At 38.5% G+C, this 23,998-nt stretch overlaps 1 protein-coding gene across 6 annotated transcripts in view; it reads right to left on the reverse strand.

Annotated features, from left to right (window-relative positions):
• Stat5b (signal transducer and activator of transcription 5B) overlaps positions 1 to 19,586 on the reverse strand; it is a 62,702-nt gene extending 43,116 nt beyond the window's left edge. Inside the window, exon 1 of one of the 6 annotated variants that reach the window (XM_077800983.1) lies at positions 19,468 to 19,586. The gene's annotated coding sequence lies outside the window, so the exon portion shown is untranslated. Of the gene's footprint in view, positions 1 to 15,203; positions 15,289 to 18,996; positions 19,098 to 19,147; positions 19,370 to 19,467 lie in introns of those variants that run through there. The other 5 variants (XM_077800981.1, XM_077800985.1, XM_077800982.1 and 2 more) reach the window with 5 other exon arrangements.
• Between the last annotated feature and the right edge of the window lie 4,412 nt (positions 19,587 to 23,998).

A 23,998-nucleotide genomic window follows, 5' to 3' on the forward strand; every position in this document is an offset into this window, starting at 1 on the left:
CAAACATAAAGGGGCAAATGGTATATTATTCCATTTACATGAGGTACACAACATAGTCAAACCCATGGAAACAGAAAGTAAAATTGTGGTTGCTAGGGGAAGAAGAAGGGGTAAATAGAGAATTACTGTTTAAAAATACAGAGTTGTAGTTTTGGATGATGAGAAAGTTCCAGAGTGGACAGTTACACAACAATGTGCATACTTAGTGCCACTGAACTGTATGCTAAAAAAATGGTTTAAAATAGGGTTGGGGCTGGAGTTGTAGCTCAGCGGTAGAGTGCTTGCTTTGCACGTGTGAGGCACTGGGTTCGATTCTCAGCACCACATACAAATAAGTAAATAAAATAAAGGTCCAACAACAACTAAAATATGTTAAAAATAAAATAAAATGGGGTTGGGATGTAGCTCAGGGGAGAGTGATTGCCAGGTATGCATAAGGCCCTGGATTTAATACCTAGCACAGCAAAAAAAAAAAAAAAAAAAAAAAAAAGTTAAAATGATACATTCTGTTATACAATTTTAAGAATAGGGGAGGAATGTTTCTATCTAATAAACTCACATTCCTTCCATCTTAACTCTGAAATCCAAAGGAAACAAAACTTATAGGCTTTCCCCTCTCTTTGTTGCACAGTAAAGGACATATGTTCAGTCCATTGAAGAACTGAAGCTCTCTGGAATATACACTTTATATTGAGGTAAAGAAGAATAAATGGAATCAAGTTATCTTCACATCAACCAATGCTTATTATCAGAGATGAGCATCTGCCTGTCATAAACAACTGTAACTGTATAAACCATCTGATAGAAACTGTGTTTATGTAACAAATACTCATTGAGCACCTATTATATGCCAGGCTCTGTTCTAGGTACTGAGGATACAGCAGTGAACAAAGCAGACATACCTTTATGAAACTTTGATTTTAATATTAATATTAAATATCTTGAAGTCTAAATAATAATACTTCCTTATTTTTTTTAAATTTTCTTCTTTTTCTTTTAGAGGAAAAAGATACCACTGACTAAAATCTTATACATAAACAAAGTCTGCATGCAAACCAATATCTGAAAAAAAGTTTTAAAAGTATCTCAACAACATCAGAATTATAGGGAGATTACCAGCTTTTGTGAAGCCCTGGTGATATGAAAGCAATTTCTAATAAAATCAGGACATCTGTTCGTCCCTGGTAAAAGGGGATCATCCTTAAGGAGCTATAGTATGTGCAGAACAAATCGGGTCCAATCAAAGATACCACAGAGTGGAATTACTCCAGCTTTTTTCCAGGACAGTTTTATTTACAGGATAAGTTTCATCCTTGTCACAATCAAATCAAATCCTTTATCTTTCAAAGATGATCTGCAGATTCAATCTCCACAAGGCACATTTTTAGATTTATAGAGCATGAAGGTAAAAATTCACAATGGGGCTGAAGTTCCTACCCACAAATAGCAGCACAAAGAAGGAGGCAGCTAGCAAGAGTTAGTTTCTTCTTTTTCCCACAGTATAAAATTTTATATATACATACACACACACACACACACAAATACCATCATAGTGAAAATTTAGGTATCACAAAAATATTTTGAAATACTTGAAAATGACCACATATTTCTCAGTTTAAAACAATATACATTTGTGGAAACAATATAATAAAATTTTAAAGCAAAAACATCAGCTTCTTTGGAAGATACCAGCTTATATATGCATTCTTAAATGTTTGCCTCACATACATAAGGCCCTGGGTTTAAACCCCAGAACAGAAAAAAAAAAAGGGAAAAGAAAACATTTTAAATATTCTAAAATAGGCTGTTATAATTGGAAGAAAGGGATTCCTTTTTCCCTTTACTGAAATTATCTCTCAATTTTATGGAGGGATAATTTATATTTAACAAACTACAATAGAATGTTTTAAACATTACAATGAATCTACTTTTGGCACCACTAAAATAAAGGGTCCCTAAAACTTACCTAGTAAAAGCTACCATGTATTTTATTTACTATTTTAAAGCCAACTGATTTGGTTTAGGTGTGAGGCAAAATTCAAAGCAACACAGAAGCTCTATCCATTTCCTCAAAAGTTCTTTCAGAGGTATCTAAAAAGACCATTAAGATGAACTAAGTAGGAAGTAGGCCTGAAGAATGGAGGCGAATAGGGCTTGTGTTTTACCCAGATGCCAAAATCTCTCTACAGGCGGGTCTGCAGGAGCTCTGTTCTGTTTTCCATACTGGATGGAGTTGGCAGCCATCTTGCAATCTGGCAGTTTAGGGAGAGTACTATCACCCCATCTACATAGAACTAAAAATTACTCCCCTCCCTTAAGTGTCTTCTAAGATTAAAGTAACATGGTGGGGGAATGCCTTTCTTCCTTTTTTTTTTTTTTTTTTTTTGGTGGAAATGGGAATTGAACCTGAGAGGTTTCTACCACTGAATTACATTCCCAGCCCTTTTTTTTAATTATTATTTTTTGTTTTGAGATAGGGTCTCACTAAGTTGCCCAGGCTGTCCTCAAACCTGCCATCCTCCTGCCTCAACCACCTGAGTAGCTGGGATTAAAGGTGTGCACCTGCACACCTGGCTGGGGTAATTCTCTTTCAAAAGAAAGCTTCTTTTGTAACTAGATCTCAAATTTCAAGCAACAACTTTATGTATTTCATAAAGACAAAGAGTAACTAAGACCAAAAGGTAAATATGAGTCTTTTCTAGGCAAACTCAGTTTCAAAACCAAAGTAAAACAACACATACATTCATATCCTGAAACAAAACAAAAATAACAACAAACCCTGCCTGAACTCAATGTGAGCTGGGTGTGGTAGTGCATGCCTGCAATCCCAGCTACTTTGGGAGGCTGAGGCAGGACTGCAATGACGTTTGGGCATTATGACACTGTGTTAGGCTACCATGTAAGGGTAGCTTAAAAACAAGTATGTGATACTATAACAGTTGATCTGATAACTAAGATGCCTACTAAGTGACTGCAGGCATGTACAACATGGATATGCAGCCTGGACAGCTTAGTGAGACCCTGTCCTAAATTAAAAATAAAAAGGGTTGGGGATATAGCTCAGTGGTAGAATGCCCCTAGATTAAATCCCCAGTACCACAAATAAAAAAAAAAGTGATTTGATAGTTGAGGTATACCTAAAACAGGATAGGTTATTTTAGTCCCAGAATACAAGCAAAGCCGTGTGTGCAACAAAAGATAATTAGGTTGATGCATCGGGTTCAATACTCAAGTTCTTGTACCTTTTTGAAATAAAAACATCAGGCAACCATCAGCCTCTTCTTCTGCCTTACAAATGGAGCCATATTCCAAAACTCATTTGCACATATGTTGTTTAGAACAGAGAATATTTTACCACAGAAATAATATCATAGTTGGGTGTAGTGGCACATGCCTATAATCCCAGGGACTCAGGAGACCAAAGCAGGAGGATCACAAGTTCAAGACCAACCTCAACAACTTAGAAAGACTCTGTCTCAAAATTAAAAAAAAGAAAAAAAGGTAGAGATGTGGCTCAACTGTTAAGAGCCCCTGGGTTCAATCCCCAGTACCAAAAAAGAAAGAGAAAAAAATATAATAAAGATGTGAAAAATTCCTAGGGTGACCCTAGGTGAACCTTGGTTGAGTTACACTCCTGAAAAACCTAATTACCCTTTATAGTTTTGTTTCTGAAGAAAAAGTACTAGAATTTCTAGGCAAGGAAACCATACAAAATAAAATACTTCTATCCTTTCCCCACTTTCCTGCCACCTCTGCAGAGCAAGTGCCCTGAAAGCAGGAGCTGGGAGGATTTTCCACATAATGCTTCAACCTTGTAATAGGACAGCAGTTTCCAAACTAAAAAAAGTGTATGTGTGGACGTTTTTGTGTGTTTAGGGGTGAAGTTCCCGTGGGAAGCTTTAAGGGTATGGCCTTTTTCAGGTAAGAGTAGCTTTTGCTATTAGTGGCAGTGGCTGCAGTTCCCAGAGGGCCTATTAGTTCCCACAGAGACCCTATTTATGTTTGCTGTTTGTAAACCAGATGTTATAAGCAGGAGATGGTCCACATTTATTTTATTTCATAGTAGCACTCCTTATTTTCAGGGAGAAAATTGCAAGACCCTTTGTGGATGCCTGAAACCTCAGTACTGAACCCTACAATATATATGCTATGCTTTTTTCCTTTCCTAATTTATAAATTAGGTGCAGTAAAGGATTGCCAACAATAGTAAAATAGAATAAGGATAATAATACACAGCTTTTGAAGTTATATGAATGTAGTCTGTCTCTCAAAATAACTTACTGTACTATAATCACCCTTCTTGTGATGACGTGAGATGATACAATGCCTATGGGATAATAGGAAGTGAGGTGAATGACGTTTGGGCATTATGACACTGTGTTAGGCTACCATGTAAGGGTAGCTTAAAAACAAGTATGTGATACTATAACAGTTGATCTGATAACTAAGATGCCTACTAAGTGACTGCAGGCATGTACAACATAGGATATGCTGGCTGAAGGGATATACTATGTGGGACACACCAGAATGGCATGAGATTTCATCAGGATACTAAGAGCAGTACATAATTTAAAACATAAATTATTTTTTCTAGGATTTTCATTGATTATTTTTGAATAATGGATGACTATAAGTAAAACCTCCGAAAAAGGAAGATTACTGTATTTTTTTAAAAGGCTAAAATGGGATGGGTTTTGGCTCAGTGGCAAAGTGCTTGCCTCACACATATGAGACACTGGGTTCAATCCTCAGCACCACATAAAAATAAATATATAAAATAAAGGTACTGTGTCCATCTACAACTAAATTTTAAAAAGCTATAAATGCACTGTCTGCTGGGGTAGTAGCTAGTACAACTAAGGAACTGAATACTAAATTTTATTTTAGTTAACAAATATAAACTTAAAACTCCTGCTCTGGAATAGGAATGTAGCTGGGTGGTAAAGCACTTGCCTAGCATGCATGAATCCCCATGTTCAATCCCTTAGTACTCCAGTACCCCAACAAAAATAAATAAATAAATAAAAAATAACTCATGCCTAGTCTTGTACAGTCTAGTTATGGAAAAATCTTTAAGTACATTGGAAACAAATTGGGCATATAAATCTACTGATCAACTAAAAGTTTTATGAAATCTTAACAATTCATGCATTTACGGTGAAAATTTTGCAACTAAATTGAGATATTTTTAAGTGTAAAATGTATAGATTTCAAACCTTGGTACAAAAAAAGAATAATTTTCATATTGATTATGGGTTGAAATGATAATATTTTTAAATTTTGGGTTACATAGACTATATTATTAAAATTGATTTCACCTGTTTCTTTTTGTTTTTTTTTTAAAGGTGGCTACCAAAAAATTACGTTTGAGGCTCACATTATATATGTATTGGACAGTGCTGGACTATAACATAAATAATTTACATATTCCTACCCAACCCTTGCTTACAGTTTTCCAGTTCATATATATTACATCTTAGCAGTAACATTTAACTTTCCTTCTCTGTTGTGTTTAGGAGAAAGCAATTCTATGCAGTTATTACTATAGTTACTGAAATGTCAGAATGAAATTATATTATTTGAGTTGAAAGTGTACACAGTATTATTTTTAAAAATTACTATTGTTACATAATCTCCATGGAAAGATGTTTAAGAAGAGTAAATCTAGTGATTGTTTAATGGAACAACTGGTAAGTATCTGCCATCTGTTCCATGAATGTGATACTCATCTTAAATCTCTTTAAAATCTATACTAGGGCTGGACACCTGGTACATGCATGCAATCCGAGCGGCTGGGGAGGCTGAGGCAGGAGCTAAACAACCCAGTGAGACCCCATCTCTAAATAAAATACAAACGGGCTGGGGGGGCTGAGGTTGTGGCTCAGCAGTCTAGAGCACTCGCCTAGCATGTGCAAGGTGCTGAGTTTGAGCCTCAGCACCACATAAAAATAAATAAATAAATAAAAGGTTAAAAAAAAAAAAAGGGCTGGGGATATGGCTCAGTGGTTGAGTGCCCCTGAGTTAAATCCCCAGTATCCCCCCGCACACACACACACAAAAATCTATACTAGGGTATATTTCATAGAAAACCCATGTAACACTCTCATCTTTGACTCTCTGAAAAAAAATTATCAATTCAAACAAAATGTCTAGTTAAAATAATACAGTATATTCAGAGACACACTGACCTATGGACAAGAAGCAGATCTGAACATAAAAGAACTTGGTATATGATAAAATGGATTTTCATATCAGTGGGGAAAAGGAGGAGATGATGGTAAGTAGTAGATTGGGAGTATAACTGGCAAGCCATCTGGAATTGATTTAGGTCAAAATTGTTATTTTTTTAATTATTATTTTTTAATACCTTTGTTTTATTTATTTATTTTTATGCGGCGTTAAAGATTAAACCCAAGGCTTTGCACATCACAACCCCAGCCCAATTTTTTTTATTTTTATTTATTTAGTTGTGGATGAACACACAGTATCTTTACTTTTATTTTTATGTGGTGCTGGGAATTGAACCCAATGCCTTACACATGCAAGGCAAGCACTTTATCACTGAGTTACAGCCTCAGCGTTGGTCAAAATTGTTAACATATAAAACATTTAGCTAATCACTTGGCACACAGTGTCAATAAATATTAATTACTGTTGCCATTAGAAAAAAGTATGCTAAATTCCTATCTCACTTCTTATATAGAAGTAGAAAAAATAGAATCACAAAATATTCTAAAAGAAAATACAAATGGCCAGGTGCAGTGGCACACACCTGTAATCCCAGCAGTTCAGGAGGCTGAGGCAGGAAGATAATGAGTTCAAAGCCAGCCTCAGCAGAAGCCAGGCGCTAAACAACTTAGTGAGACCCTGTCTCTAAATAATAAAATACAATATAGGGCTGGGGATGTGGCTCAGTGGTTGATTGCCCCTGAGTTCAATTCCTGGTACCCGCCCCCACAAAAAAATGAAATTTTCATATTCTTTAGGTAGGGATGGTTTTTACAAGCATGCCAACAAAGACTATTTAACTAGACGACATAAAAATTTAACATTTTTATTAAAAAAATTATTGAAAGTTAAAAAAATGGGAACATTACTTGCAAAGTAATATGAGACTAAAAGAGCTTTGGGAAAGCTTGAACACCTATAACAGAAACAGGCTAATGATGTAAAAAAAAAAAAAAAAAAAAAAAAGCAAATCACAAAGAAGAAACAAGATGACCAATACATATATGAAAGCATATGAACGTCCAACCTTGCTAGAAATCAAAGAAATACAAATAAGAGAGACTGGCAAAGACTGAAAGGTTATTAATACTTGAAAAACAAAAGTTATCAATACTTAGTCTTGGAAATGGCCACTACATTCTTCATGCATCATTTGTTGGTGTGTAGGCAAACTGGGATAGTATTTTTGGAGAAAGTTTAGCATTATTAATGCAAATGACTCAGCAGTTCCACTTCTAGAACTTCCAATAAGGAGATGGTTTAGTAAAGATGAAAAAGATCTACTTGGCTTAAGAGTCTCTACCAGTGTTGTTAATGAAAGTGAAAAGCCTGAAAATAAACTAAATATCTATTAGTTATTAAGTTAATAATATATAAATTATTAATGAATTAGCTGTAAGTATGGTATACAGTGGACTACAGACCTTTAGAATGTTGAAGGACATTGATATTCATTAATTTCCCAGGGAAATAAATCCCTACTGAGCCCGCAAATAACAAGATCAGATTAGAGATTTGTTTTAACCATAAATTTGGATTATTTATTATCTCTCCTCCATATTCTACCTTATCACCTTTGTTAATGGACAGCTATTTTAGGCATTTTAACCCCTTAGAGTATATGCAAATATTTTTTGCCTACGTGTTTTTTACTGGGAAGATAGTCAATAGTTTCATTAGACTCTTGAAAAAATCCCCTAATCCCCAATGGTAAGAACCACTGGAATATATAGTTTAATGGGTAAAGTTGTTGGCTAACTTGGCCTTAAAAAACATGTGACTGTACAGCCTAATCACTCACTAATCAACACACAGTACTAAGACTTACCTTCATTGGTACCATAATTAACCAAAGTTTGGGGAAAATTTTCTTCACTCACTTTGGAAGTATTTGCACACACATACATTATATACAGAATCCCCACTCATAGCAGCTAAGGGATAAAAAAAAGCAAACTAAAGAGTTTCAAAAAACATTATGTCATTAACTTCTGAAATATATTAAGTCTTTTGAATCTTACTTACATTTGAGCTTTTTTATTGGAGATAACCTTAAGATTTACAGACTTAGAAAAAGACTCATCTTTGAAGTGATGATGATGATGATATCCAAATTCTCAAAATCAGATAAAGACGAGAACACCACTGGGGGTGTAGCTCAGTGGTAGAGCACTTGCCTAGCATGCTCAAATCCCTGGGTTCAATCCCTAGTACTGAATAGCAACAACAAAAAAGACTAAAACACAGTCAAGCAACTATCTAAATAAATAAATCAATAAATCATTTTATATATTAACATTTAAAATATGCCCTATAATTTACTGATGCCATATTATAAAATATATCATGCCAAGTTCAAGGCCCCAAATTCACATGATTTTAAATTATCTCATCATTTGATAAAAATTTTCAGACATTTAACAGAAGAAAGTAAACTTTAACTGGTCACAATAGTATCCTATCAATAACTCAGATTACAGAGAAATTATGAACTACAACCAAAGGAAAATATAATTTTGATTTAAATTAGATTATCACATTGTTAGGAGGTAGAGGAGATACATGATGAAAAACAAAAAAGGATTAAAAAAGTTAACAGAATAATATATTTATGCAGGCATACAGAGCAATACATACATAAATAAATATATATTTATCTAATACAAATAAATATTTATTAATCATCATGCATTTTAATTAACTGCTTATGGATTTAGGTTTAAAAAGCACTACCGATAATAATATGATTTCTTTTGTTTCAGTATTCCCCAAATTAGCTTTAAAAAAATTCTATTATAGCAAATTCCATTACATTAAATGATAAGGTGCAACCCAAGTTAAAGGAGACTTTTTAAAATTTTTTCTTTATTTGTTTTAATTAGTTATATATGATAAAGCAGACCCTTAATTAATTAAATTTTATAAACTTGTTGTTGCTGTTGTTGTTTGGTACTGGGGATTAAACCCTGGGATGCTTAAGCACTGAGCTATAACCTTAGCCCTTTTTATTTTTATTTTTATTTTGAGACAGGGTCTTGCTAAATTATTGAAGCTGGCTTTCAACTTGTGGTCCTCCTGCCTCAGCCTACCAGGTTGCTAGGATTACAGGCAAGCGCCACCTTGCCCTCCTAAACAAAAAAAACAAAAAACAAAAAACAAAAAAAAAAAAAAAAAAAAAAAAAATATATATATATATATATATATATATATGTAGAGGAACACACAGGATCTTTATTTTTAAATGGTGCCAGGGATAGAACCCAGTGCCTCACACATGGGCAGCAAGTGCTTTACCACTAAGCTACAGCCCCAGTCCCCTAAAAAATATTTTTGAGCTATAATTTTACTTGTTACAGCTCTGCTCCAAAATTATCCTAAAACATCAACTTGTAATTTATTTTCATTTCTCTTCTTTCAATTCCTAAAAATAATAAGATACTTTTAAACATTAACTGTAGTTACAAAGAAACTATTTGATGTGAATTCAATTAAGGAAAAACACAAATATCTGGAATTAACAATGACATATACCCAAGAGAAAATATCTTTCACTAGAGGTTTCCTTCACCAGATATTCCCAAGTGAATATCATAATAAACATTTAGAGAAGTCATTAGGTATGACTAATGAGATTACAAGACAAAGAAATCCATAAGTTTAGCAGCTTTCGTATGTATCATCATGAAAGAGAAGGCAGTACAAGGACAAATGCAAGAAATACATTGAAATAATACAATGTCAGGGTTACAAGAAACTAAAATAAACTAGACCAATTTTTTCAAAAGTTGAAAAAGCACAAACACATCTTCAATATGAAATAATTGGTAACTTAGCAGAGCACATATACAGATAAAACAATATAATTTCTTTATTATCTTTATAAGCAGTATAATCCTCCATTGGCTTTTATATAAAAATATAGAACATTCCACCAAGTGTAGACAATAACTCAGTCCTCAAGTTCAAGTTCTTTTAACTTTGAAACCATTAAATACAATTAAGATGATTTTTCCAAATATTTTAGTTGTAGATGGACACAATACATTTATTTATTTATTTATTTATTTAGTGTTGAAGATTGAAACCAGTGCCTCACATGTGTTATGCAAGTGCTCTACCACTAAGCTACAATCCCAGTCCCAATTAAGGTGATGATTTTAATTTAGTTCTTTAACTGTATCAAAAGATGTCACAGAACAGTACACAGTAATATTTAACACAAATATTAGAAACTATTCATTTTCTGCTCCTCAAAAAGAAACACTAAATGAAAACAAAAAAGCAGGTTTTACATTCTAATTTCAATGAATACATAAGTCATTTGGAAAATATTTTTTCCCTGATTACAACAGTATTCCCTGATCATTATCTGTTTACCACAGAAAAACGGGAAGATACTAGAAAACATGCACACACACACACACCCCTAGAATCACACAACCTAGAATTTTTTCAATGCCTATTCTTTTTTCCTTAAAGTGTATGATTGCTTTGTAATTTAATTTTTAATTTAGCAATATAGTGTGAACTTACATGGGTCATTAAACATTGTTTTATAACATGATTTGAAATAGCTGAGTAATATTCCATTGTATAAATACACACAGATGTAGTGAACAGCTTTGTTCATTAATCCTCTAAAGCAGAATATCAATATTATTTCCAATTTATTGTTATTTTAAATAATACTGTGAGAAACATCTTTTTATACAAATCTCTAAATGTATTTCAGATTATGTACTAGGTTGAAATTTATCTAAAAGGAATTGCTAGGTCAAAGTCTATGCACATTTTTAAGGCAATAAGTCAATACATATATGAAACTGCTCTCCAAGAAAAAGCACCAATTTACATTCTGACCAATTACTATGAAGGTGCCAGTTTCCCCTCATTCCCAAATACCATTCTTTTTATTTTTTGTCTTTATAAGTTTGTAAACTGAAAAAAAGCTATGGCACTATTTTTATTTTCATTTATTGAATTCTAGTGCAGTTGAACTTCATTTTACAGAATTAATGGCCATTTATTTTTCTCTTTTTGTTCATTTTCCTACTGTGGGAACCCTCTTTTTCTTAATATTTTTATAAATTATGCATATATGAGATTATTAACTTATATCCCTTTATCAAAATGATGAAAATAGTTTTTTTTATTTCGTTATTTTGGGCATCAAGTTTTTAGTATTTATGCATTTATATATCAATATTTTCTTTTATGAGTTATTTCAGTAGCTTACTGACAGAGCTGTAGCTCAGTGACAGAGCACTTGCCTAGCATACTAGGTTCAATCCCCAGTACCAAAAAGCAAACAAACAAAAAACCTTTTGTGCTATTCAAATTTACCAACATTAATGGAACATAATGTTAAGTTCAGTTCAGATTTGGATAAATTCAAAACCATAAATTTTGAGGATGCCATATTTTAAGACAAAATTTAAAATGCATGCTTATAGTAGTAGGTTATCTTACTTAAGCATCCATTCCTTTAAAATTATGTGCTTTGCTCTGGTATTACAAAATCAAGGGATCATGCTTCATCACCAACTTAGCATGTGAATTGTAGCCATGTCATTCAGGAAGCCAAATGTTTTCTATTTTGTTTTGATACCTTCAACAATTAAGGAAGAAAGCCAGTTTCTCTACATATTACAAAAAAAAAGTTAGTATTTTTACTTGATATTTAAACTCAGTGCAAGATAAATTCATATTTAAAATATAACTACATTTGAGTTTCCAAATAAAGTGACAAACTGAAACAATAACCAAGAAAGTTTTTAAAAGAGGGGCTTATATCCCTATGTGAAGTTTTCCACACTTTTGGGATGAGGCTCCACAATGTCCAATTCTGCCCATAATTCTCCCTCCCTTTCTATCAGAAACCAAGTCCTAAAACATTAATTTTGTAAAAAAAAAAAAAAAAACTGTATGTTTCTGTAGATTTCTAGTCAGCTACTTTTCCCAAGCCTAAAACATGACTGAAAGATTTTTAGACACATTTAACAAAAATGAAATATTTCTGGGAGAACATTTTCCCTATTTAAAACGATAAATATCTTACTTGCTTTATTATTAGGCTGAAAAATTCCAATATTTAAAACTTAAAAAGTTAAGCGCCCGACAGTTTCTTGTTCTACATAATACAATGACATTTGTGAATACAGCTTATTTAAAATATTGGGCTCAGGTTCATTTTAAAAATTCCACTCTTCCCCAAAACGATCTTGTCACCAGCTATAGGCTTTGTGTTTTAGACAACACAAATAGTTTTTCACAAACTTTCTATTTTACCCTGGCCTAAAAGGCTGGAAAACCCCCCACTGAAGCTTTGAAAACTCATCAGACAGAAGGAAAAAAAAGAAAGAAAACTCATCAGCCTCAGAAGAAAAAAAAAGAAAGTAAGAAAGAAGTAAGAAGTAAAAAAACAGCTTTAGCTGTAGGATCTCACTGACACAAACATAAGGAAATTCTGAGTTATAGATACCTCACATTAAAAGTTTTCCACTGACATTGTAACTTCTGTCAACATTCAAAGAAAATTCAACCCTGGTCAAAGGTGACAGTTTGATAATCCTGGAAGCTAACATCCTCTGTTTGTTTGAACAAGTTTATGCTCTCTGCACAGGGAATTAAAGTTTTTCTTGTCCATGATTTGATCTCCCAAATTGGAATCACTCCACGTTAGGGTTGTGAATTCTGTTTCCAAGATTTAACTTCACAATCCATTCCCAAGGAGAGTGGTGCTGAGAGAAAATAATCATCATATATGAAAAGAGATAAATTTCTAAGACTACTTTCTAATAGCCTTTGTGTAGCTCTAAACATACAATAATCTGTTCAGCTGCCTTAAAAAATAAGCCCAGCTAAGTAAAATTTCTAAATCTCTGTATTTCAGAAATCATAATTAATAGCTCTAAAAGAACTTCAATAAAACAAGAAAAGGATGACATACCCATCCCTTCAAAATGAAGTTGTAAACAAAATGAGCTGGACACTTGAGTTCACGGTATGAATGCATGTGTCACATGAACTGAATTCACCACAGTGGTGCAGATGATCCTTTTTGTTTTTTTGTAAATAGAAGCCAAGGAGATAGCTTATAGCTCTTCTCTATGGACTATAAATAAAGAAATATAAGTCTTAAGAAAACCAACTGTCTTATTACTGAGATGGAATTGCCACTGGCCTTTGGGGCACAGTTGTTAAAGATGTAGCCTTTAGAATCAGTTCTGTCTAGGTTTGAATCCAGCCTTGCCATGACCCAGCAATGTGACCTTGGACAAGTTACTTAATTTCTCTGTGGTCATTTCTTCATTTTCATCTGGGGATAATACCCACTCCTCTGAGGACCATAAAACATGGCAAAAGCTGAAAACAGTGTCCACTTGCACATAAAGTGAATAGTATTAGGTATGATTTTTATTATCTTTATGCTTTAAGGCACTGGAACATTTTCTTGAACTCTGGCTTTGGGCACAATTTGGAGTACTCTTTTTTTATTTTTTATTTTCTGTTCACTTCTTGAAAGAAGGCATAATAATTATTATACAAATAATTAGAATATCCACTCAGATGAGCCCATGGTAAGTAGTTCTGTAGCCTAGAATGTGTTATTTTTTTAAATAAAAATCATGGATGTGGCTGTTACTGGTAACTTTGGCTTGATTTCCCATATGCAAAAAAAACCCCTACTAGGGGAAAACAAGCAGTATTAGAAAACACTTGGGTTTGTCCTGTTATCATTGCAGGGTAAAGCCAAATTCACATTTACTAACGTGATTGATGGGCACTGAAAATATTAGTCACCAAATTAATCCCAACAAATAACAATAATTGATTGGCTCACTGATGTATTTCCCCTTGTCTTCCCCAACCTTTCTCTAACTAGTCAGAAAGGAAAGTTTTCATATTTTCTGAGAATCTCATTACTTGCTCTCAAACCATGCTCTCTATCTTAGTATAATTTTAAAAATGAGTCAGTACAAGCACCTCAAAAAACTAGCAGTGCATAAAATACGGAGCTATTTCACTTCATAATAAAAATGTGCAAAAATGTTGAAAAGGGTTATTCAGAGTGCCAAAGGTAATGGAAGAATAAATGGAGAGTGTTGCAGTAGATTTTGCAAGCTAGCTTCCAAAAGCAGGTAGAAAAAGATAAATGTTCTGAATCAATCAATATATTTGTTTTTTATCTTAATGGTATGATACACGAGGAAATGGATATAATTAATATGAATAAACTCAAAGGAAAAATATCCTGTAAAAGATCAATTGTAACTTCTTTCTTGACTACAGGGGTGGAGGGAATGGGAGGTCAAGGTAGTCCCGGTAATAACTTCACTTGCAAATTACTTATGCACAATTGTGCCCATCCTAATGTAGTATTGCTTTTAGGACAGATTCAAAAGAAAATGCAGAAGAGGTAAATGCCCCCAAACTGCAAACAGATCTGAATGCCAATTCAATTAGGAGTCTATTTAGTTATTATACTTCTTAGAATAAAGTACGTTAAAGGCTGGGAAAAGATGACTGGCTTTAATCACTGAAGCAATACTACAGGGCTCCACATAACTCATTTTCTAACATTTACATTAAAAGTGACCCTGCAAAGCTGGGGATACAGCCCAGGAGTATAGAATTTGTCTAGTATACTTAGAGCCTTGGGTTCAATCCCCAGCATCCCCACTTCTGCCTCCCCCCAACAGTCCACTTAAAAATTATTCCAGAGGGCCAAAGAAGAGTTTTAAGACTGAGGGTGACTGCTCTACTACCATAGCCTAAAATTTCTCCTTGTTCTTATTAAGTCTTCCCTGACACCATATATGGCTTTTAGATAAGGTCAGAAAACCCACTAGAGCTACTGCTTTATAAATGAGCTTCTATGTCATACAACTTATGGCAACTCTTTTTCAGAGTGCCGACAGAAAAGCATATAACATGTTTCTTCTCTATCTTAGTGCTATAAAATTTTCTGGTACCTGGAATCAGAGCAGGAGTCCTGTTTTTTTCTGTTAATTGTTAAGGTTCCCTTCCAAGGCTGCTAAACCTTGAAGAGAGTTGGGAGAAGATTCAAGTTCTTGCCTTCCCAATTGGACATTCAGGCTTAGCCCAGTGACACTGTCCTGTAAGCAGAACAATGGGTCAAAGATAAACCACGCCTTATCTGATGTCTGTCTTTGTATGTTGAAAATAAAAATGTGATACTACAAGAAGGTTGACACGTGGACCTAATTTTGAAAATATAAACAGGAAGCACCCCCACCCCAATATTACCATTAAAAAAAAAAAAGGAAACCAAACCTCAAAGATACCTTCCAAGGAAGTCATGGGTGTGACCAAAACTAACAAAAGTAATAAAACATCATCTAAAACCCTGAAACCACCAAAAGTGAGGGTCTTATTCAATCAACTAAAAATCTAACATCTGTAAATTACTCCCCTCTTTTGATGGGTAAAAATAGTATAGATTTAAATATATAAAATCATATCTAAGGTGGCTTAGGTTTTTAAGTAGTAAAGGATCATCCTTAATAAAACATCCAATGTCAATATTTTCCTTCAAGTAAGGTCACTATAATTAAGTAAGAGTGAATACAATTAAAAACTCTTATCACTGAGATGCTTAAAATTTAAATGTGGAAAAACTGATTGCTCTGTGTTGTGGCAAGAGGCAGAAGTATATAAGGATGGCAAGTTCAAGGGAGGCCAGCCCAGGCAACTCAGTACAACTTTGTCTCAAAGTAAAATAAAAAGGGCTGGGAATGCAGCCCAGTGCTTCCTCACATGTGCAAAATTTTAGTTTCATACCACACACAAAAAAACAAAAAACAACAATAACAAAAAAAAAAAAAAAACAACCCTGTCTGATCAATGGAAACTAGATTGTTAAATCTGACTTTCTTATTCCCAGAAATAAGCATAAAACAGTTGTGTTTACCACACTGTAGGGGAAAAATACTTCAGATTTTGGAACAGCTCTATTCAGAGCTTAGATTAAAAGAATTTTTTTTAATATCACGCATATATCTGGAGACAGTGATACCTTAGGGCTAATTTTTAAACATCATTTTCATTAAGAAGTTTCAAAGTCACCGTATTTTCATACTATATTATATAGAAAAAGGATAATCTTCTGAGCTCAGTGACCCTGATTTCCAGGCAAATTTTTTAAACAATGTTTCAAATGCTAAAAAATAAATAAATTAATAACACACACATGCAAATAGCGGCTTTTTAAGGGTTTCATGCTTTCTTTTGTAGGAATGATGGGTAATCTATACTCTAATAGAAAGGGGAAAATGCATCATTGATGGAATGTCCATGGATCTATAAATAACTTTATAATGTACATACATGCCTTGTAAGACACTACAACAATTAGGCTTCCTTTGAGTCCACCTTAAATTTGCCTTTAATCTTGAGCAAGTTATTTACCTCTATAGCCTCTTCTTTTTACAAGAGGATCACCTGTCTTACCTACCTACATAACCATAAGCCAAAGGAACCACACGAAGTATATTCATAAATATAAGTCTATCACAAATCACAAATAATCTGAATACTAATAATAATATGAAAAAAATTCAAATAAGTACCCCCAAAATCAATAAATGACACCTTTAGTCTTGATATGTTTTTTGCATATGTAAATAAAATAAAAACAAAATTACTTGAGAGGAAGAAAATGGAGGTGAAATGAGAAGTCAACAGCATGATAGGAAGTGTTGGCCAAAATATTTATGTTGTAACACTCCAAACAATGATAGCACTTTTTCCCCTACTATCATACATATTATGAAGTACACATTTAAGAAACATATCTACCTTACACTTAACATAATCCATTTTAATATCCTGTTAGCAAAAATATGTAAACTGAAAAAGTAAGAACTAGTGAGAAGGTGGGATATTTTATTCAGTTAGGTATACAGCAAAGATTTTGTGGAGAGTTTAGCTCTAAGTTATGCAATAACCAAACTGCTGGTATAGATAAAACTTTTTTTTTTCCCCTGATGGTAGCTTAAAAAAAAAAAAAATCTCTCCATTCCTTCTCTGTATCTCAACCTGGTGTTTGAAATTTTTATCTTTCAGAGCAAATCATCTTACCAGATGACAACTCACCAAAGGTGGTTTTAAAATTATTGTTGCTGCATTGTAAATTTTTCTTAAAATCAGCAGCCACTTTTCCTACTTAACACCATTAATTCTAACAACTGTGATCTTTCATGAGATAGAAATTAGTATCCAAATAAAAAAAACCCAAAGCCTTAAGACAAAGTTGATCAATAGCATTCCCCTCATTTGTAATCAGAACCAATCTAATGTTCAGTGTTACAAAATAAATTAGAGAAACATGAAAGGCAGACTAAATCAAATACATCTTCTTCTAAGAACTGTAGATAACAATATAAAACAATAGAACATAAACAAATGAATAGTAGAATGTTGAGAAAAGATGCAAAGTTCTATTATCTTAATTGAATGATAACAAAATTATTTGAGATAATGTAGACTCAACAGCTGAAAGCTTATTATGGCCCAGGCGGCAATCCAACGGCTTTGGAAACCTAAGATACAAGATGATAAACACTTGAAGACTGACAAAAATGACATAGGCCCAGTGTATTATTTGGTGACACACCAGTCCTTTAAAGGGCCCAAGTACATTCCAGAGACAATGTATGGAACTGTACTTAGGCAATAATCTATAAACTTCTCTATGTTTTGAGAAGAGAACAGATGTGAGAGTCCTCAGACCCAAGTTTCAGTCCCTGAACTACTAAACAAACAGCCTTGTGAATAGAATAGGTCACCTACTCCACCTATCTGGGCCTTAGTTTCCCCGTTTGAACAATAAAAGTATGCAGCATAATAATGGGGGTCTCTTTCAGCTCTAAGATTCTATGACCCACTTCTGCCATTATTTACTTGATACAGGTATGATGGGTTAAGAACAAGAGCATGGGCATGAAAGAAAGAAAATTTGGGGAAAGAGAATCGGTATCTCTTTTTGCCGTTAGGATTCCTGTGGTTTTCATTAATCCCATCTTCCTAAAAGCTGGCGCTTGTTTTTCTTCCGTGCCTTTTTTCATCACTGCTGGCTACAAGTGTTTGCAAACGCCTTTTGCTCCACACAAGTTCTTTCCTCTTTGATCACCCTGACCATCTTGCCAGATTCCTTTAGCCTCAGACCAGTTTCTGTGATAAGACGACTCCCCTTCCGACTCTCCATATCTACCCCGGACACCAGGAGCACTTTGCTCTTTATCCCTGGCTTGTAAAAAAGAACACCCCGCATCCCACCGCCACACGTACTGCCCAGGCCTGGCGGGTCCTGATGTGGGATCCCGCAGCCCAGAGCCTTATCAAAATGTTCGCATTTGTCGTTGACTCCTTATAAGGCGCTGTTTCTTGGAGCTTTGCTAATATCCCCCACCCCACCCGACACCCCCAGGCTCATCTCAACCCCGGGAACCGAAGGCACCTCTTTCGAAGCGAGGGGAAAAAAAGGGGAAAGCAAGCAAGGGCCGCGCAGGGACTCTTCGGAATTGCAACAGGAAGGTGCGAGGTGGCGGACAGCAGCCTCCTTCGCTGCTGGGGGTCCGGCGGGGGTCCCTCACACACCCACTCGAACCCGCGCGCACGCAGCCTTTGCTCTGCACACCCTCCGCTCCGCCGCAGCCTCCGCACCAGCCCCCTCGCGCGCCCCACCCCGGCCCCGGCCCCCTCTGCAGCCCGCCACGGCCGCGTCTCCCCCAGGGCTCCCCTCACCCAGTGCGCAGCCACGGCGGCCGCCTCACGGCCCGGGAGCGATGGCGGCGGAGCGGCCCTGCCGGGCGTTTTGGCGGCTGGAGCGGGGGCCCCGCCCGGCCCTGCTCCCGGCCTCTCTCCCCCGGCCCCGGGCTCGTCCCACAGCTCCTACCTCGCTCGGCCCCTCGGGCGCCAGCGGCTACTCCGGCCCCACGCTCTCGCTCGCCCGCTCGCCCGCCCGCCCGCTCGCTTGCTCCCTCCCTCGGCCGGGCCGCCGCGCGTCCTCGCCTGCGCACGGTCCCCGCCCGGGGTGACGGCTCCGGCCGCCGACTCTTCTCCCGCCGGGGCCCACGGGGGCGCGCGCGCCTCTCTCTCGCGGAGGCCCGGGGACGCGCGCCGCCCGCAGCCCCGAGCGCGCCCGGCTTCCTGGTTCCGCCTGGCGCGCGCTCGCGAGCCCCTTGGTCTCTTGCGCCCCCTCCGCGGCCGCCCTACCGGGACGCAGAACCCCCTCGCACACCCGCGGTGGCAACGCGCTCGACCCGGCCTGCTCCACGCACACCAGCTCCTTGGCCAACTGAGTGTCTGCTGCCACCACTCCCCAGCCGGAGCGGCAAGCACATGCTGCTTTGTTTGGGGAGGGTCGACCACTACTACAGGGCTCCAGCCAGCGCTCGTGGTCGTGGCACTCCCCCCCCCACCACCAACTCCGTGTCCCGCCCACGTCCCTCCCTCCGCGCCAGGGCCTGCGTTCTGGGTCCTCTCCCTTCACAGGCCGAGGTCAAAAGTCCACAGCAGCCCTGATCAATAATTATCCTGGGCTTGCTCCCGTGAGAGTGGCTCTGCCAGGTCTCCAGCCGCACCACCCGGACGGGCGAGAAGCCTGGATGGAAACAGCAGGAGCTTACACTTGGCCCAAACTGACTGGATTCGTGCACTGTCCCAGCGTGAATCTATGGGGGGTCAGGGGAGACAGTTGCCTCCCCAGGGAAATCTTGCTAGCTCCCACCAGTCAGGGCTGCGGAAGCGACTGCTTTATCCAGCGGAGAATAAGCGGGATCGTCTCAGTAGGATCCAGGGGCAGGGGGTCTCCCAGATCCTTTCCCCAGTGGTGGGGAGGGGTTGCGGTGTGTGAGAAGGCAGCCTGAGTCACCCACTCTCCTCCCCTGCGTTCCATCTCCGGAGCTGGCCAGTGGTTTCCCTGGCAACCCTCCAAGGGCCAGCATTGAAACAAGGCATATCAGAGCCCCAGAAACCCAGCTGCAGGAGCAAAAGAGGAAAGACCCCCTTCTCAGCCCCACACAGACACACAGAGGGCCCCCTTCCCTACCGTTTCCTACAAGTTGTCCCGCTAAAATTTTTCATGGCCAGAGATGACCAAGAGCTGCAAGCTCTCCCATAATCCTCTTTTGACAGCCCTTCCCATCAGCCTTCCCTTCACCTTCGGAATAACACCAGTCACAAAAGTCTTTGGGTCCTTAGCTGATCACAAAGCCCTTCTCCCCTAACCAGAATACTGATCCTATCACACAGTCTGGGCTAACACCTGGCACAGTGCTCTGCACAGAATAGATACAGGCAGCTTGGAGGCTGGAACAGGAAGCAGGATGGAAGCAGTAACCCTGAGTTCTCTGGCAACTCCTCTTGACAATCACTGCCCATGATGTTTTGACAGTAAGGCACACATTTTTCCTTGCAAGCCTTCATGCCTGCGCACATACTATTGCCTCTGCCTGAACACCTCCTGTCCTCTCACTGCCTGCTCTTCTGTGACCTTTGCTCTAAGAAGCATGAACCTCGCCCTCCCTGGTTCCTGCCTCACATTGCTGACGCTTTTGGTTCAGCACCTCTTGTGTTTGAAGGGTAATTTTTAAACATGTGTCTCTACCCCCCAAAGCAGACACAATATCTTAAGTTAAGTCCCTCCCACTCACACCCAGGCCTGAGTAGACACCTAATAGATATGCTATGTTCTAGGAATGGAATGAAAACTATAAGGACTACATAGGCATTAAAGGTCTAAAATCAGGCTCTGTCAATTCCTTGAGCCATGTGACTCTGAGCAGTTTCTGCCTCCATCTTCTCATTCATAACATGGCAACAATAACAGTATCTACCTCATAATGTCAGAAGAATTAAGTTAATGTGTGCAAAGTGCTTCAAATACTGTCAAACACTATAATGCTGTTAACTATTATTGTTGATTTTTAAAAAATATTTATTTATTTATTTTTAGTTTTCGGCAGACACAACATCTTTGTTTGTATGTGGTGCTGATTGTATATGGGCTGCACACATGCCAGGTGAGCGCGCTACTGCTTGAGCCACATCCCCAGCCCCTGTTGTTGATTTTAAACTAAGATTATATCCTGCTTCCTAAGACTGACCAAGTTCTAGAACTCAATGTAGATCCCATGGTTGCTATGAGTGGCATCTGTGAGGCTGTCAGTTTAAATGTCCCTAAGGGTTGGGCAGGTTGCCACTTTATTTTTGCAGATCATGGCACATTTCTGATCACAAAGCATTTAGCTAGACCTGGCCATCTGTGTGTACCAACACGAAGGGTGGAAAGTTCTGAGATTACATTAGCTAGACAGAAAGTTGCCATCCTGGAACAAGAAAGAAGGTTCTAACACCTGTCTCTGCTTAACAATTCAGATAAGGAGAGATCCTCTTCTTTGGGCCTCAGGAACATAGTCCTCTAAGTTGAGAGGACACCAGACTGAGACACAAATGGAGTTCTAGAAAGAAACTGAACAGGAAGCTGGGATCCAGAAAGTTCCCAAGGATATATACCTGGAGATACAGGGGATCATATCTCAGTCCACCTTGGCATATCCAAGAGGAAAAAAAAGGCCTTAAGAGCCTGAAGTTGAGTGCACCCTTGGCCATACAACCCTCTGCTCCTGGCTAGGACTGACTGCGGCCTCCTTCCTTCCCTTTCATAGTTGACCATGTGGCTACCACCATTTCCATCCTCCCTCACTCCTGCCTAGCCACAGGGAAATCATGAGGCCATTTTCTGTAAACATAATTGAAACCACAGCCACAACCCCCTCCAGCTAGAACCCCATGTTCATGTGGCTTCCCTTTCCAAATCCTGGATCCCAGGAATTGGGCTGGCCTGAGGGGGACCACCTGCTACACATTAGTTAAGAAGGGCACTAGCAACAATTTCCCCTTTTCCATATGGGATAAACCAGTTCAGGCCCCCTGAGCCACAGGGTGGAGGCACAGGATATTCAGCAGCCAGTACACCAGAAACCCCAGATCTCTAGGGCCTCAGCATGGAGGGTTGTCATGGGTAGCTGTCTAGGAAGGATGTTGAAGTGATTAAGAGTTAGATATTATTCCAAAGCTTGGCTCTACAAACTCAACAGCTGTGTGGCCTCAATGAAACCACTTAACATCTCTGAGAGCCTCAGTTCCCCTCATGTGTAAGTCAGTTAAGAGGTCAAGCATGAGGGCTGGGGCTATAGCTCAGTGGTAAAGCGCTTGCCTCGCGTGTGTGAGGCACTGGGTTCGATCTTCAGCAGCATATAAAGATAAACAAAGATACTGTGTGTTCATCCACAACTAAAAAAAAATTTTTTAAAGAGGTAAAGTATATGTTTATAAGTGCACAGAATCTTTCTGGGGCATGCACAAGACCCTAGTAACTGTAGGTGTCCCTCCAGAAGGGCCATGGGGGACAGGAAAAGGGAGAGATTAACTTTTCACCATCGGTCCTTTTGAATCTTTTGAATTTTGTACCATATGTATGTCCTACCCATTAGAACATGAGTAAAATGGACATTGTTTAAAGGAAAAAGCAGAGAGTGCTTTTGAAACCAACCAAGCCCTGTGCCTGGCTTAAAGAAGATGCTAAATAAAAGAACATTTTGCCTCTTTCTTTCTCTCAGCCCAATTCCAGTAAGCTTACTGGGCCAGGAGGCAGAGGGGAGGGGAGGAGTCTAGGGGAGGGGAGGGGAGGGGATGTGAGTGGTGAGTGTCCGGGTCTTTGCAGGACTCATCCCCTACAGAGCCTCACATGCTGTCCTGTGTGTGCCTCACCTCTCTGGGCTCCCTTCCAGTCAGAGCTAAAGGGGTGGCCTTCTGGAAAGCACAAGGGCTCCCCTTGCCTCCTGGGACAGGGTCACCATGTCCTCTCCACCCAGAGTCCTGAGGCAATGCTGCCTTATCCAGGGCGGGTGGGGCTGATGCAGGAGAGAGAGCAGAGTGCCACCTCGGCCAGTACCTTGCTAGCTTACTGGGAAGGTTAAGAACTCAAAAGTCAGCCCTGCACGGGGCAACAATGAGGCTGCGGCTGCTGCTGCCCTGGACAGAAGCAGGTCAGTGGGACTAGAGCACGCAGAGGCCAGGGCGGTAGAGGGGAACGCCATTGGGTACTGTGGGTTGGGGTGAGAGAAAGGAGGTCTGCTCTGAACTGTTGGAGTTCTGGGAAACCCTGGGTTGTTTTAGGAACTTCTTAATCCAATAAACATTTCTGAAGCCTCTATTATGAATAAGCAGTGGGACAGAGACCTTTAGGGTACTAGTTAGAGCCATAAGAAGGGGCCCACAATGCAGATGGGATGGAGGGACAGAGGATAAAATGCCTAGATTCACTGGTCTTATTATTGTGCCAGGCAAGTGCTCTACCACCGAGCCACTGTGACCAAGTCTTAACAGCAATCCTGGCAGGTAAGCCTTCTGTCTTTCTTTTGCACGTGAGGGTGCTCAGCTCAGAGAAGCAACTCAGTACCCAACATCACACAGCAGAGCCAGGGTTTGCATCAGGTCCTTATGATTCCAAAGCCTTTTTATTTTCCTCTAGGCTACACGGACCCTGGGAAAGATGAGGAGGATTTCACCAGGTGGCCAAGGGAAGAATGATATTCCAGGTAGGTTGAATTGAGTGCGTAAAAGTTTAGTGTTGAGAGGATGGTATAAGGGAGGACTGGATGGCTAGAGCACAGGGTGAAGGAAAACCCCTTGGTTGAGGCTGATGTCAGCGGCAGATGAAGACCAGGCCAGTAGTAAGAGA

Source organism: Urocitellus parryii, chromosome 7, assembly GCF_045843805.1.
Source record: "Urocitellus parryii isolate mUroPar1 chromosome 7, mUroPar1.hap1, whole genome shotgun sequence".
NCBI classification, from domain to species: Eukaryota; Metazoa; Chordata; class Mammalia; order Rodentia; family Sciuridae; genus Urocitellus; species Urocitellus parryii.